The following is a 17,840-nucleotide window of genomic DNA, read 5'->3' as shown; positions in this document are numbered from 1 at the left end:
TTAAAATACATAATGTAGGCAAATACAAAATAAACAATTTATGTACATGTTATTACAAATGCCATGTGATTGCTGCTGTTACACTTACAGGACGATCAAATCCTTGTTTAGGCTACTGACCAAACATTTCATTCAAATATTCACTTCATCTTTCAGTTTTGGACACCTTTTTGCTATAGATGACACAGCCTTTATAATTTCTTCAACAAAAAAAAAAAAACGTGCATATCACAACCCTTACTAAAATAAAAAAAGTTCTAAATGCTACAATTGTGATTTGTAAATAATACAATTTATTCATTTAGTTTTTTATTTGATTAAAGTTCTATTTTCACCCCTAAAGTAGGTGTTTTTTTCATCATTATATTTGAGGAAGGGGGGCACAACAATACACCCATTTGGCCAGCAGCGGCCCTGAAGGTGTTGTTATACACGTCTCTGGGAATGTGTGCTCTACCACACACACACACACACACACACACACACACACACACACACACACACACTGAAGCACGCGTGGTGTTTTCAGCTCTTCACTATATTAACACATGATGTATGCTACACATGTGCACGCAAGAACGCTATGAGAGGATTTCACGATTTCATTTGATAAAACTATCGTCATTCATTCGTATCGTATTCACAGACTGACAGAAACGGCAATGTCTTTACAACAAACTGTCAAAATAAAATTTCGGTATAACTTCAAACAGAAATATAGTACTATTGCACAGTAGAGTATGCTATACTTCAAGTAGGCTTTATAGCTAATAATAACACAGAAACTCTGGTTACAACCCACCAAATTAAAAGTTTGGTCTAACTTAAAGAAATTCTGTAAGAAATTGCACAGTAAAATATACTTAAAAAAAGATATACTAAAACATTATTTTAAAGGAATATCACACAAGTTTTCATAGATGTTTTAATTTAAGCTTGCCAAAACAATAACACCATATTTTTCAAAAACAATTTCTAAAAGTACATTTGTATTTGTGCCTATAATGTTTATTTGTTTATTATTATTGTCAGCTAATAAAAGCTATGCTTCAGGACCATATTCATATAACATCTAAGGCTAAATCTATCTCTTGACTGGTTGAGTTAGATGATGATTAACACTAAACTGTAGAAAATCAGTTGAGTCTCCCCAGCTGGAAATGTCATTGGCTGTTAAAATCTTGTGTTTCTTATAATAAATTGACATATTGATAACACTGAATCTTTTATAATGCTCTTAATGACATGTGGATGCTGTATGCATTAGTGAGTGTGTGGTGCTTATGGGGTATGGTCACTTATTCCTTATATGAACTGTTTCAAATGCAAGACATTGATTGCATGAGATTAAGTTTGTAAATGCAGCCTGTGTCCTTCTGTAGTGTGCAAATATATTTATCATCAAACTGTGATAACTGTGACTAAATTCAGTACATATACATCTGCCATATGTGAAGTAATGTTAATTATTTTATTTTCTATTGTCATGCAGTTTAATTTTAATTTTATAGCAAATGTAAAACCTTGCATTAATTTGAGCTGATATGTATTTTAATGTGATGCAATGATTCAGTGATTGATAGATCTTTATCTATTGACTTTGCATATGCATATTTATAAGCATTCATATAAAGAAAGAGTAACCTTGTTAGTGCACTCTGTATTTTCACTGTCATGACTGTGCATGTTTTCAACGCTGTGGTTTGTAGTAGTAATACTGTATCTGTAGTTGTAGCTCAGAGGATTGGACCTCTGGACCTCATCCTAATGAGTGTACACCTTACCTCTTTGTCCTGGCCTAGTTTCCACATTCATCTGCTCTGTGTGCTATATTCCAAGCTGGGCTTGTTCCACATGACTAATACAACCTTGCTGAAGCAGGAGCTGTGAATAGAGACAAAGTCGACTCTCACTCAAAACGTTATTCTGTATTTCAGTGCTGAAAGGCGTTTCATTCAAAAGGCAGCATCTGCTCAAGGTTCAGCGTGTATCAGAAAGACTCACCCTCTTCCATATCAAACTCTGAATTGAGAATAACCTCTGATAAACCTTGCATCAAGAGCAGAACCTTCACAAATAAAACCTGGCAAGGTTTGTGCATCCTGTGAAGTGATGCAAGCAACAAGTTTGTTCCGATCTATACATAGTATGTGATGTTAAATGCTATCTATTTAATCATTTTATAATTCAAAATTGCTTTATTGGCATGACTGTAAAAAATACGAGCTTGGAACATAAGTGCAGAAATATATTATAATAATATTTATAGAAGACCTTATGTAAATGGGGGGGGGGGTTGTGTGTGTTTTCCTGTTTTAATGGTTTAAAAAAAAAATTGAGATCCAAAATTGGTCTAATATCTAATTTGATTTTTGTATGATGTTACTGTTGCCCCCAACCTCACAGCCAAGATAAAATACTATCTTGAAAATGTTATATTTATTAAAATTATACTTTCACTTCAGTCTCAAATGAAAATTTAGTAATCAAAAATCATTTCTAATCAATTGAAATCATGAATTGTATTAAAAATAATAACAATTTGTTGCTATATTACATTATTCACACACTGTGATTTTTTTTTCTCCAAATTCTGTTTTCATCTCCCAAATTGTATGTTTTAACACTTTTAAAACAATTGAACTTATTCCAGTTTTTATAATACCAGGGTCCTGTGTAATATTTTATTTTTCAGAAATTCTGTTTGTGATTCGAATGAAGACACAAAATGTTAAAGATGAGTCATTTTAAGAGCATGCAAACTTCATGTTTCAGTAGCAGTATTTTCACACAAATTAATGCATGTTGCGATTTGATTTTAAAAAAAATATCCAAAATGTACAAAATTCTGAGATCATGTCTGTGTTTTCCACATGATTGAAATCATAGGACTCTACTCCTGGTACAGTATGTGTGATCCTCTAAATGCTCAGTATTCCCATCCGATAATTGATTGAAACGTCACAATCGTCAATCGAAACTTTCTTATTGAGTTGAATTAACCTTTGCGTGTCAGTTGCATGTTTGACCATGCAGCTTGTCTTGGAGATCGTTTGTGTTATAATGTGAAGGGTTTTGTAGACTGTGGTCTCCTGAGTCCTGCTGTGGACTGGTGTCCATTATTCATTCGATTCGCCTCCCAGAGTAAATCCTCATCCAAACAGATTCTACATGATATGCTGAGGAGCCTCAGGAGCAACAGGCTTTTATTTAAGTAGCCTGTGTCTCTCAGAAGTATAATGAAGATTTCCATTATGATTGCACTCGAGGAAGCACTGCCCGTAATTGAGTGTCACAACTGTCTGAGAGGTATGAAAGACTTCATCTTCTCAGCTAAAGTTGCTCTAAATGTTCTCCTCATTCAGATCAGCTGCAGTCCCTTGACTAATCCATAAGCACCACCAGTGCACTTTAAAACAAAGGATAGCAGGTCATGTGCTTTTCTAAAGAAATATGAAGAATGGAGATGCCACAAAAAGTTTAAGATACACTTTTAATCTTTTAGTTTGGGTTAATCCTTCGGCTTTGGTAATGGCGCGATGCTTATCTCTGAACAGTGTGTGTTATGTGATAGAGTGTTTTAAACGGAGGATGCAGACGGAGAGATCCTCTCAAGTGTTAAAATACAGAGACGGCCGTAATCCATCGAATCTACTGAAATCAGAATAAATACAGGATTATCTGCTGCTTTAATCATGACCTCAGACACACATCTCTCTCTCTCTCTCTCTCTCTCTCTCTCTCTCTCTCTCTCTCTCTCTCTATCTATCTATCTATCTGTCTGTCTGTCTATCTGTCTGTCTATCTGTCTGTCTATCTGTCTATCTGTCTGTCTGTTACGCATTTAGTGCCTGTAAATTTCAATTCATAACTTCATATTTCTTAAACCATTTGTTCAGCATTTATTATAACTGATAGTGAAAATGAAAATAAATAATTTAAATATAGTATTATTTGTACTATTCTTATTATCTATCCCATCTGTCAGCATTTTACTGCCTGTGTGTTTTAGTATATGACATTTTCTAAAACCTTTTATTCATTTTTGTTGTTCATTAACCATTTGTTTGGTATTTCAACCAATAACAAAATAAACAAAAATGTTATGTAGGCTATCACTATCATGTGATGCAAACACACAATTTCACTTATTGAAGATATTATGGATTTGATTAAGTATTAAAGTATTTTTAAATTAAATGCATTAGGCTACATTAAATATCATTTAATGCAGGCTATAATCTAACGGTAATGTAACAGTAACCAATTAACCAAACTTTTTACACTAGCATTTTGATATTATTTTTCACTTTTAAAAAAAATGTATCTATCTCTCTCTCTTTGCATTTATTGTACATGCATCAGCCGACTCTAATGTGTATGCACACTATAATACTGTAAAGTCATTACAATAATGTAGTAGGCTACAGCACAGAAGTGCATTAGAGAATGAGCAATGCTTCGTCTGATTGTGATGATGATATCCCGGTGTCCCGTGCAGGACAGGGGAGTTTGGGGCGGAGACCTGTGTCTGTGCAGCTCTTGTGAGCCACTGATCGCCTCATCGCTTCACAGATTCCCGTCAGGAGGCAGTGTATCTCCGGCGCAGTGTGTGTGGCGAGCTGGAGCTGCGCGGAGCACCTTTGTCTTTCTCTCTGAGCTTCTCTTTAACAGGGCGAAGGGTTCAAGTTGCTGTCACGGAGGGGAACCGCTTTGAAGAAGTGGATGTGGACGGGTTTAATGCACTCTCTCTCTTAGCACTACTACAAAGGGAGTGAACCGGGAGAGCTCCGCTGCGTAAACCTACACCGACCATCGCGCCGCTCGCTCGCTCGCTCGCTCTCCTACGCGTCAGGAGAGAAAAGCATATGCGGGAAACACAAGGAGCTTAGTCTTTCTTTGGAAAATGTGGGATTTGTTGGACTCGTTTTGAAAGGTGCTCTTGTAAGACCACTAGCTGTGTGCGTTTGCGTGCGTTTTTGGACGCGCTGACCGCCGAGAGTCGCCAGAGGTAAGTTTGACGCATGCAATACTAATGCAACTGAATTATCGCGGTGTTCTGTTATTGCAGTGTTTAAGTCTGTTTATGAACTGACGTCACAACGTAACCTAATTTGTGCGTTTTAAAAATAATAGCGTTGGGGGCTGAAAGGATATTTGATAGCGTCATTAAGTCGGAGCTCCAACTGTTGCCGTGTTGTTTAGATAAGTTTAAAATCCTTACAAAAGAGGATTGGCATTACTGACAGTTATGTGTTGTTTTTGACGAATATAAGTTTGCCCGAACGCAGTGAGGTTTTAATTGCACACACATCTCGACGTGCAAACAAATAAAACACTTCAAGTGTCTCTAGATTGAGTGAAGGAATAAAAGCTGATGGTTTATTGTGTGATTTATATATTTGAAGCACGACATCAGCACTTTTTCTTTTTTCCTGCCACGTTTACAGGACAATACATCGATTATATCTGAGAATATTGCCTGGAAATGAATGTTTAGTGACACTGATGATGTTGAAAATCACACGGTCATGCTGGAGATTGACTATAACAGATGTGTTTGTGCTGACGAGCAGAGCGCGTTTTCCTCATTTCCCTTCTTTCTTCAGGTCGTGTATAATAAAGTAAGTGCGCACTGCATTCTGGAGATTACAGTAATTACAGCATGGAGTGGACAATGCTGTTTATAGGCTGGGCGATCATTCGGACAGAGAAATGGTCAAAGGGACAGTTAACCTAAGAATAAAAAGCAATGTGTTTATTTTCTCACCTTCATGTTCCCAGCACTTTCCACTGTTAGTGTCCTGATCACTAGTTTCCATGCATTGACAATAAATAGTGATTATCATGCAATAAATAATAACTGAAAATGTCAAATCTTAACATTTGAAGTATTCTTAAGATTTACAGTAGCTGTTTTGTAAGAAATTAAGTTCTTCCACTCTATTGATCTATTCACAGCAAAGTGGAGAATCAGACCAGACATAGATGGTGTACTTGAGCACCAGGATGAACTTTAAAAAGAAAAAACGTATAATTTGGCCTGTTGGTCAGATAAAGCTATTGTTTTGTTCAGAGGACGTTGAAAGGACTACTTCTGTGATACTTTTTGGTGTTCTTTTAGATTCCTGATGCATTCGTTTACCATTCATTGCTATTGCATGGACCAATCATTTGTTGAGGTTTGGACTGGTTGCGAGTAAATTATTACTCGGGTCAATTTGTGCGATCAAATATTGTAAATATACTGTATGCACAGCCAATCCTTCATATATGCAAAGTAAACACCCGAAACACCCCTTCCTTTCAAAGATAATTGTGAAAACATGAATGTTCCTGTAATGCGGTGCACTGTCACCCTTTCTTGTTAACATCCAAATCAGTCGAATCATGTAACGTCGTATACAGTCTCCATGCCGTTTTTTTGCACGATACAAAAAAACGAGTTAAAAACACACCAAGCTGTGGTTTCCCAAGCGTTTTCGGTGTGCACGATTCAACACGGAAAAATATAGGCTACTTTGCAATTCGTATGTCGAAATGTCCATCTTGCTGAGTTTTCACAGTTATGTTTTAAGTGAACATAAACAGTTTGAAAAGCAGTCTAATCGATCAGTGCATGTGAATGGGATTTTAAAGCATGTGTATGTGAAATAGTAAGGCCAGTATGTATCATCACATCGGAGAACAATCGATTGTCCATTATAATGTCTGTAAGCATAGAGGAGACTGGAAGCCGCTAACAAAGCTCTTTATTATTGTGACGTGGGGCTGTCATACGCTCTCGTCATTGTCTGTTAATGAACAGTGGAGGGAGAAGAGAGTGGTAACTGTATAATTGTGCTCCATTCATGTTTGTTTCCAGCCTGTCCTGAACAGCGTTCCTGCATTATATCCAATTGGCAGGGAATAGCTTGCTGGGGCCCAAACACTGTCACCCCTTCAGCCCAGATGTTCCTCAAACCCATTGAGAGTCAAATTGGGCTCCTGGAGGGAAGATCTTCTCATTGTTGTGCCACAATGGACTCACATCCTTCCTTAGTCAATAGTATCTAAAACTCAATCACACACACAGATAGAGAGAGATTCCCATACAAGGTTTAGTACATTTCCACGAGGGATTCTCAAAGCTGTTGCTAGTCTGATCATCCAGTGTTTAAGCTGAAATGTTGAAAACCAACTCTTGAAATCAAGGCTCTAGTTTTTCGTGGGGTAACATCTACGTTAACTTGTTTGATCTAGCTCAAAGAAACTGGATAAAAACTCACTCAAATGTAAGAATTGAAGGCTCAAATCAAGCAGAAATAATGCCTTTTCAACTGCATATGTTAACTTTTATACTGTTTTATTCCAAAATAAGGGCTGTCCTTGAGCTTAAGCACTGTTTGACTAGATCCAAGCTACAATTTGAACTTCTATGCAGCTGTAAAGATACAGTCATGTTAAAATGTCAGGTATAAACCATCCATATTAATTGGATCATTGGAACTGCGCTCATATTTCCCAGTTCAAAAATGCACTATAATGTTAACAAGGTGCGCAGAGCAATCTGAAATACATGTACAGAATTCAAAACCCCTGCAGGAGCTCAGATCACATGAATGAATTATTGTATTGCATCCCTGACATCACGAAGCAAATGTTCTGGCCTTGGGTCTTGTTGTGATCGTGTGGTTTGCGGACAGGGTCACACAATTAGTGCATGCATCAAACCAACGTGACGCGTCCCTGAACGGCGTCTACGCCGAATGAATGGAAATCATTGGCGAGCGCGAGTAAAACCTCACGGATTCTGGCTTATTGTGAAGTTGTTCCCTAATCAAGCCCATGCAAGGGTTGTTTGTCCTTCTTTCTCTGCTGTGTGCATCGACGGTGACCTCTTTAACTTGAACCCTCATCACTCTCTTCCTCTAGTTAGTCTCTCTGTTTCCTGGCTTCCACCTGTAGTAGTAATGAGCACAATGCTACTCCAAGAGTGTGCGGGTCTCAGGAGAGATGTGTAAAAGTAGAAGGAGTTCGTCTAGTCAAGGTGAGTCTGTGATCTGGAGTGGACGGCTCGTCTGCTGAGACGGATGAGTGAAAACAGCAGGGGCTGGGGATGAACATGGGTGATGTTTATATAAGGGGATGGAGAAGAGTGTTTTAAGAGCAATGTTGCCAATAAAGAAGAGAGAGCATGTGTGTGTGGATGGAAGGGAAGCTTGTGTGCATTTGTGTTAAGGGTAGTGCTTTTTTCCACCATCCCCCAGTGTGTTTACACATTGGAATGATGTGATGCTGCTTGCATGTGTGTGTGTGTGTGTGTGTGTGTGTGTGTGTGTGTGTGTGTGTGTGTGTGTGTGTGTGTGTGTGCGCACACTGCTGTGGGCCAGAAGTGGAGAAACACGTTGGCACAGAACTGTGAAAGTGATACAGGATTTAAAAAAAAAGAAAAACTAGTTTTTAAAGATGGACACATTTAAAGTAGAGCCCGACCGATGTGGATTTTTGGCGGCCGATGCCGATATTAACTCGAAAAGAGTCGATTTATAAGCCGATATTTTGATTTTGAAAATAAACTGGATATTAGACCCATTTCCTATAAACTGCACTTACACAACATTCAATAGCAAAATATCTGCCTGTTCTATGTATGTGGGCTGTATAAACCATTTTCCAGAAGGGATTTATGTTATCATTTCGTGATAAAACAACAATAGTATTTTGAAATGTATTACAGTTCTCCTCTGCCATTGATGCGAACCTGGTTCGAACTGAATTCTGGGTTATGACCCGTATCAAGTCTGCACAAGTCACCTCTCCATGCATCCTCGGTAAAAGGGGCGGATCAAGAACACATCCGGGGATTTGAACTGGACTTGGCTAGATGTGAACTTTCAATTGGAACAGTACTTGGGCAGCGATGATGACGTTTCACAAGTCCACAAGAACACAAATACAGACAAGTACGCTTATTGAGAAACGGCTTACATCTCCATGGCTTGTCTGATCGCTTTCTTCTATAGTGGATTTCTGGCGCTGTTGTCAACTGTTGTGGGGAGTTGCAGAGCTCCCTCTGGTGGGCAAACTATGCAACACTCATAACTTGAGTGAAGCATGAGACTCTGTTTCTCATGTTTCATCCGACGTTATAAACGCAGATACCGTTTTAAATGCAATATGCAAATATCTGCCGATAATATCAGCCGGCCGATATATCGGTCAGGCTCTAATTTAAAGGGATAGTTCTGGCAAAAATGCTTACTTTTTAAGTTTTTAATTTTAATTTTAGTAATTTTGTTTTGTGCTGTATTCATTTTTATTATTTGAGAAGTATTTCTAAATCTGTTATTTAATGTCAGTTAGCTACCGAGACAAAATGCCATATTAATACTTCAGTATTTATAAATATTTTATTATTATATTTTCAGTTTTATTTTCAATTTCCTTTTTTGTCATTTTTATAATTTAAGTGTTTATAAGTCTTTAATTTGTATGTATTCTTTCAGACTTTTCGTTTTAGTGACTTCAACTTATTTTATTTCAGTTAATAGCCAATGTAAAATTTTTCATCCAATATTTATACTTTTTTAAATTTTTATTCAACTTTATCATTTCAATTACTGAAAACAATTTTCAATAGTTTTAGTTTTAGTTAACAAAACTGCTGTAAGAATCACTGATTCACATCGGCATTCAAGTTAACGATGCGATGCATGGATTTATAAAAGTTTGCATTGGATACAAGTTGACATTTGTATCAAGATGCATAATTTCTAACATATTTGCATTGGTAAAAAAAAAAAACTATTCATCTATATATAATAAATGAAGCTACTTAAGTTAATATATGGTTTGCCTTTTGTCTAAGCCAAAGAAATAAAAGCAAACTATCTGTGCCATATTCAATTGCTTAGCATAATTGCATAGTTTTTTCCATTGCCTTGTATTTCATTGAATCCCATTGTGTCGAATCGAAATCGGATCATACTGCATCCTTATAGGGGTGAACTGTATTGCATTGCATGGGTAGCTGCTTCATATGTATCTTTAATATATCACATCGTTGGTTATACATCGAGATGCATATCACATTGACCTTAAATGAGTAAATGATGATAGAATTTACATTTTTCATCAACTGTCCCTTTAAAATGCATTCAGTGTAGCTCATTAGGCCACAAATGCCGTTCCCTCATGTCCCTTTAGCTTCCTCCGCCCTGGGGCTTGTTTTCCTGGTCCTGAGATGGATCCATCAGGCCAGTTTTGCGTGTCTTTTACGAGCCGTGTATGAAGGCCTCACAGAGGAGAAAGGTGGAGAGCGTAGGCCCTCTCGTTTGTTAGCAAATGACCAGTATCGACCATCTGCTATTTTAGTATCCTTCCCCTGCAGGCTCTGCCAGTGATTTGTCCAAGCTGTGCATTTGTTGTATATGTAGGAGTGAAAAATATGCATTTGCGTTTGCATGGCTTTTCTTCTAGTCTGTCCTAAAATTAGGGTCAGATTTTTGTTTTTCTCAATTCAAAGCTTGGCAGCAACAGGTAGGAACTGGATGGCATTAAAAGAGCCGGTCAATTATTTCCTTTTGTGCGAGCCATTTCCAAATGTCCTTTTGGAAATTGTGTTTACAGAAATGTTATTTAGAAATGCAATCACAATCGCAAGTGCAGCCTTTCTCTTCCCTCGCTGCTCTTTCCCATCCATCGCTGTCCTTCCTAACAGATGTTTGCCCTAATGCATCTCAAACTCAGGTTGTTTACTGAGCTCACATCTGGTTTGTGTGCTCCATGTCCCCCTTTGCCTGGAATTAATGGGTGTTTTTTCTCCCCAAAAGCCAAATGTATTTGCTTAAGTGTATTGTTGCACACAATGGAGTTGGAATGGTGAAATCTCAGGCTAATTTGAGGTGTTTGGTGCTGATTTCAGCTCAGGCTGTATTCTGAATATCCCCATGTTTAAAGCCCATCTGCAGTGATAAACGTGTTCAAGCTTTACGGTTTGTATTTGAACAAACCTGTAAGCCTGAGGATTAAACGTAAGTGTCTAACCCGTCCCACACCATTTGTGCTATACGGATGTTCGAGCTGCATGATTAATCAATATAAAACCAATCAAAACCACCAATTAGTGTGATTATCAAAGTGGAGGCTGTGATTATGAAATATTCTGTATGCGCTGCGTGTTTCAGACTGTAATGCAGCTCTGTGTCTTACACGAGCGGCTCGATTTGTATTAAATGCTGCTCCACACAAACCCCAGCTCTGAGTTTGAGTCGCTTTAACGTTAGATTTTTTTATTGTGTAGCTTTAATGGATACGGATACGAATGAAGTGCCTTGTTGAGATGTGCATTACTTTTTAAAGGAATAGTTTCCCAAAAATATATATTATTTAGTCACCCTAATGTCATTCAGTGACATATCAGGGTATGTAGTGGTACTACGGATTTATTGTGGTCAAGCATTTAGGTATATCTAGGTATCCACAAAGCAACAAAGTCTTAGCAATTGTAATCTTCAGCTACACACACAAACGATGCATGTTGCATCACAAAAAAATAATGTTTTGGGCAAGTGACCCTTTCTTTCAAAAAAATGCTATGCTATCTCATTTTGGCATTTTTTCGCCTTTTAACACAATGCCTTCCCTTGTGACTTACATACTGAGCTGTTAGCAGCAGGAAACACCAGAGGAACTAACAATCAAGTGCTCCAGCTTTCACACACACAATAAAATTCGCTGTGTGTCCGTCAGGGCAGAAACACAGTCAGAGAAACGGCTTCACATCTGGACTCGGCCCCCGTCCCTTAACCCTCCATCTTCCCTCGGGAGGAACGTCCACGAAAAACCCCAAGACCGCTGCCTCCTGGTGCACGGCAGGTTTCTGTGCATATCTCTGCAGATGTGCAAGACCCACCAGATGGAGGAACAATTGTTCTTCCAAAGCAGACATTTTTTATAAATGATGAAAAGATACAGAATAAAGCTCGAGAGATGAATTATCTTGCTTTAACGCTGGATCCAAATCTTAGTTTAAAAAAGCATGTAAAGAAAATGCTGAGGTTTATAAATTGATAAACTTCAGACAAATTAGGCAATGTCTTCCCACTGATGTAGCTAAGACTTTCATGCATGCTGCAATCCTTTTTCTTTTTCCGACTTTAAAAATTCTGGACAAAAAGCATAACCAACATCACCACTGTAAGGTTTCGGATAAATATCATTTTCTGAGTTTTGATCATTTTAAATGGTTCGTCCCCTACTGCACTTTCTGATTTTGTGCATTTTTGCTTTGTATGATCTACTAGATTATCATCTACTAGTGATTGTGTTCGACACTCGTTATCATCTTTCTCTGTGAAAGCTATTACATATGGATGTGCACATCTATTGATCTTTTTAAATTAAATCAAAAATATTATGTAAAATCTGTTCAACTCTGTAAACATTGACACGGTTGTGGTTTAACAAGACGTTATTTTTATTGCTTTATCCTGGCTCTGATAGGATGTGCATGTATGTCTATTTTTTTACTGTAGGCTACTGTGTGTGTTTTCTTTTTTTTGCTTCTATGTAGCATGAAAACTAGACAAATTTGGAGCAATGCATGAAATGCATGGTCCCTTTTCAAATAAATTGTAATCAATAAAAAAATAATACAAAGGCTGTTGGAGAATTAGACCCTTGTGAGGCGGTGTGTGCAAAAACACTTAGCCCCTCCCTCATGACCTTTAACCCTAGTTCGCTACACACTGCACACCTCCTGTTGCTCTGTCGCTCAGAAGAGAGAGACTAGTGCTGATAGAAAATGGCAACAAAGAGAGAGTTCAAATGCAAATGCTGCAGGGGGAGGATAGTTATGCATCTGCAAAATTCATATTTCAGCAGCACTCCCTCAGAAACCACTTCGATCATCATATTTAAGTTGTCTGTGCAGTGGAGGACTCTTAAAGCAATAGTTCAGCCAGAAATGAATAAAATCGGTCATTATTTATTCATCCTCATGTTGTTCCAAACCTGTATGACTTTATTCTTCCATGGAACGGGTTTCTTTTATGGTGCTTTTTTGTAATTTTGGAGATTGACAGCCTCAGTCCTTATTCACAGTCACTGTATGGAAAAGAGTGGCCAGGATGTTCCTCATAAAGTCATATGTTGTGTTTGGAAATAATGAGAGAATTTTCTTTTTTGTGTGTGTGTGACCTGTTCCTATAATGATTACATTCAGTCTTTCTTTCTTTATTTTTATTTTATCTTTGAATTGTTTATTTATTTTTAATTTAATATTTTTTTTTCTAAATATTTAATTTTATTATTTTTATATATTTTTTTCTTTTTCATATTCATGCTTTGGCAAGATAGTATGTCAATTACTTTTTTATATTCTATTTTATTATTCTAATTTTTCTACCTCTTTTTCATAATGATGCATTTAAAATTTTATTGTATTTTTTTTTTTTTTTTTTTTTACATTTTTCAGTGTTTTATTTGCCTTTTCTCTGATATTTATTTTAATATTTGTATGTTTTATTTTATTAATATTTTTTACTCCATCTTTTTCATATTCATGCTTTGGCAAGATGTAAAGTATGTAAAGCATTTTAAATTGTATTGTATTTTTTAAATATATTTTATTTATGTATTTAACAATACATATTATTTTATTTGTATCAGAATTTATATTTTTAAGTGAACCTTTCATATGATGTTCACTTAGTTTTTCTTTTATTTATTTAAATTATTTTAATTTAATTTTTCAGTGTTTTATTTTGCTTTTCTCTAATATTTATTTAAATTCTCTAATATTTTATTATAATATTCTTTTTTTTCTCCCTCTTTTTCAAATTGATGCTTTGGCAATATAGTATGTAAAGTACTTTAAATGGAAATTGAGAAAGAGAGAGAATTTCTCTCCAGAAGAGGCAAGAGAGAGAGGAAGATAAAAGAGCAAAGCATGGGAGCTCCATAAACGCTGGACCTGAGAAACAGAGATAACGGTGAACCAGCAGACAGTAAATACAGCATCAATCTCCTCAGTCACTCCTTCTCTTTCTGCTCCTCTCTCCATCTCTTTTCCCTCCAGTGAGTCTGTTTTTCTCCTGGATCCTCATGCGGAGTGCTCCTGTGTGTTTGTAATAGACCCTTTCCACGTGCTGCCTTCGCTCTTTTCCTTTGCCTTGCTCTCTCTCACCTCTCCAGCACACATGGAACAGTTTATCTAGGAGCTTATTTTTTGCGCCTATTAAGCAAAGTTCCTTCTCACATGGAAAAAAAACGGCAGCCGTAGAGAGAAAACCTCTTTTTATTATGATTGTATAGCAGCTCTGCGTGCTTGAGAAAGAGCTTCAGAAAGGCAAAGAGAGACGGAGAAAGCCCCCTGTAAGCCGTGGCTCCACCACGCATGAGAAAATCAATAAAGCATCCCTTTAAAAGAGGTTGACGGATAATGGAGAAAGACGGGTGGGAGAAACAGACCTGGTCCCACGGACACCTTTCTGCCCTTTCTCTTTTCCCTGGATCCCACAAACACACCATCCACGCTGTGAACGAGCGACACAAAGCAGCAGAACTGCATCACTGCCATCGCTACATCACAAAATCATGTTTATGCTGCAGGTTCTTCTGCTAAACATAATGAGAGCAATATAATATACACTGTGAGCGGTGCCAAGAACATCTGTAATTCCTGGAGAGAGCTATCCGTTAGCATTCCCATTCCTCTCAATGGCAGTTGCTGTAAAATCGTTCATTAGTTAATTGGTTAATTTAAAGGAGATGGTTTTGGGGGCATTACTGTTTGAACTAGGCTGTTTTCTCAGACGTTGGTCAAAGAGACAAGACGTTTCTCCAGAGAGACTCGCAACAGTTTTGGAAAATGTAAGCCTTGCATGTTTTCAGTACATTGGGTTCTTCCACAGAATACCAAAAATATGTTTCGATGTTGTAAATAAAACATTATTAATAAGAGATTAGAATACGTTTACAAGAAAATACTATTTCATTTAGTCATTTTAAAATTTCATGTTTCATATTCAATATGCTGCTTGCCATTTCATTTTAATTATTTGTTATAATAAAAAAATAATAATAATAATAAAAAAAAAAAATATATATATATATATATATATATATATATATATATATATAGTTTATATGCAAAAACAGATAACTCATGAAAATATTTTTTATTGTTATGATGTTTTTATTGTGTTTTATTGTGTTACTTTAAACTAATCAAAAAAAAAACAACTGCAGTTTGATTGAGATTAATTTGAGTGCACAATGAAAAAACATTATTTAAAAATATATAAAAGTGTATATATATATATATATATATATATATATATATATATATATATATATATATATATATATATAAAATGTATACAGTGGCAATTAATAAAAAATTTATTCCCATTACTTATTTAATAAATATTGTTTATAGGCATTCTTCTTTTCTTTTATTGAACATTACAATGTTGTGATGCTGAAATGTACTGGCCTTTAAAATTAAGAAGGATTGATTTTAGTTTCTTAGTAATTTGGTTTTAATTTAATCACCCCTCAGATGCCGTATAGACTGCTTTTATTATAATGGATGCGGTCTGGTTTTGCTGCAATGCTTAGCTTGCTTGCAGTGTAGACTGTATCATTTATAATGATAAGGTCTAGTTTTCTTTCCCCACTCACTTCATTTTAATATGATTTAGTTTGGTTGCATTGCATCATGCAACACGCTTAAATATGAACATGTGACATTACCCCACTCGTTCTCTCTCTCTCTCTCTCTCTCTGTCTGCTCATCCAGTCTTCTGATGCCGTTAATGAATGTGTGCCGATTAAATTCACACAATCCATGCACACCCTCCTCTCCCTCCGGGAGCTTTTATTTAATTAATAACGCAGGCTTACCATTAAAACACTTGCAGTCTGACAGAGTGAGTCTCATGGCTGTTGAGCTTGTGTTGTTGTGTTAGTGGGCTTCCCCTCGCAGTATTGTGTCTGTGGTAAAGCTGTGCTCAGGGCTGTCATGGTTAAAGGCTTACACACTGCTGTGTTTAGCACATATATGATGTGCATTGATTTTTGCATTGATTTTCTATCTTTTTTTCTTTTTCTTTTTTTTTCTTTTTTTTCTATAAAACAGACATATTTTTGTAACATAAATGTATTTCCTGTCATTTCTGATCAATTGAATGTGTCCTTGCTGAATTGAAGTATTCAGTCAAACATAAATATTACATTGGGTTACTTGTGTTATGCTGTTTTAAATTATACATTTTTCTAATAATGGCTGCTGATTGTGATATCATTTATAATATCTGAATTCAAAATTATTGCTGTAATGATGAATCTCGATTAATCGCATCCAAAATAAAAGTTTTGTTTAAGCAATATATGTGTGTGTATTGTGGACTTTTCTTATGCATAGATTTGTGTATATATATATATATATAAACATACATTATATATTTCATAAATATTGACATGTATTTATATGTATATTCATATAATATATATCAAATATTTTTTAAATATAAGTATAATTTATTATAGGCATATACGTGTGTAAATATATATATATATATATACAGTACACTCAGATTTATTATGTAAACAAAAACTTTTATTTTGGATGCAATTAATCGTACTAAATTTACTAATTGTCAAAATTGATTCTGCACTTTTTTCAGTGTAGGAAATTGGTAACCTGGGACAATTTTGACAAATGTGAAGTTTGCAGGTAAATATAGAGTATACAGGTAGGATATTTGACCACAACCAATCAGAATTGAGCATTTCCAGAGTTCCTGCAATGATAACACACAGACTGAGTTTGGAGAAGGACTCATTTGGATTGGTGTCAGTGTATTGTTTGTTTGACTCAGAGCGTGTGTGTGTGTGTGTGTGTGTGTGCGTGTGTGTGTGTGTTTCTAGTTTAATCAAGGATGCTGTGTCCTCTCTGGAGGAGACCTGAAGTGCTCTCCACCTTTCTGCTGCTTTTTTCATTTCTCTGTTGTTCACTTCAAGTCACTGACCCCAGACCAGCCCGGTGGCGTCCTCTTTCCAATCTTTCCCTTCTCTCTCATCTCTCTTTGTGTCTTTGGGCCTGTCTGAAATTTTATTTTCATTCCACCTCTTAACAGAAAACATATTCTCATTTGAAAGTGCCGACTCGCCTGTAACCGAATCACTTCGCACCCTCGATCTAAAGATGTGCGAGAAGCGAGACGTGAGCTAGCTGCACTGAGAGATTTCACAGTCACTGATTGGCTCTGGGTCTGTGGTGGATTTTAATAGAGGCTTTTAAACTTAGCAACATAGTTTATCAACTGCCCGTTGACCGAAAGTGGTTCTAAATGAATTTAGACGGAGGCCGGAGACGGTTCGAGAGCGTCTGCATGGTATCCGCTGAGTAAAACCGAACCGGCTTCTGCTTTCTCCTTCTCAGCTCTTTAACTATTAGAGATCCATTACCAGAGAGATAGAGTTTCAACCCTAGAGAAAATACTCTTTGCATGGAGATTTGCACGCTTCAGAAAAGTCTACATCAAGCACATTATTAATGAAATATATTTGATTCATTTGTTGTATGCAAATGAGTAATTTCACTTCATTAAATACATCATATTATGTTCCAATATCACATTATACGACATTAAACAGCCCAAATATATTACTAATACAGATTTTAACAAATATTTTCATTGATACTGTATGTTTTAGTTATTTGATTTATATTTTCTGATATTTTTTAAATGCTTCATCTTATTATTCAGCTTTCAGACAAAGTATCATCAGCATTTTTATGTATTATCTTACATTTTGAGTTAATTATGGAAATACATTTCTCAAATTGA

The 17,840-nt window shown here is 36.3% G+C and overlaps 1 protein-coding gene across 1 annotated transcript in view; it reads left to right on the top strand.

Moving 5' to 3' along the window:
- The first annotated feature begins 4,532 nt into the window (after positions 1-4,532).
- The window catches only part of LOC113048948 (semaphorin-4C-like), a 58,528-nt gene continuing 45,220 nt past the window's right edge, over positions 4,533-17,840 (top strand). The window contains exon 1 of the mRNA XM_026210930.1: positions 4,533-5,011. The gene's annotated coding sequence lies outside the window, so the exon portion shown is untranslated. The remainder of the gene's footprint in view (positions 5,012-17,840) is intronic.

The sequence above is a fragment of the Carassius auratus genome, chromosome 30 (assembly GCF_003368295.1).
Source record: "Carassius auratus strain Wakin chromosome 30, ASM336829v1, whole genome shotgun sequence".
Lineage (NCBI taxonomy): Eukaryota > Metazoa > Chordata > Actinopteri > Cypriniformes > Cyprinidae > Carassius > Carassius auratus.
The sequence above is the reverse complement of the archived record's forward strand: the minus strand, read 5'-3'. Positions and strand labels throughout refer to the sequence as shown.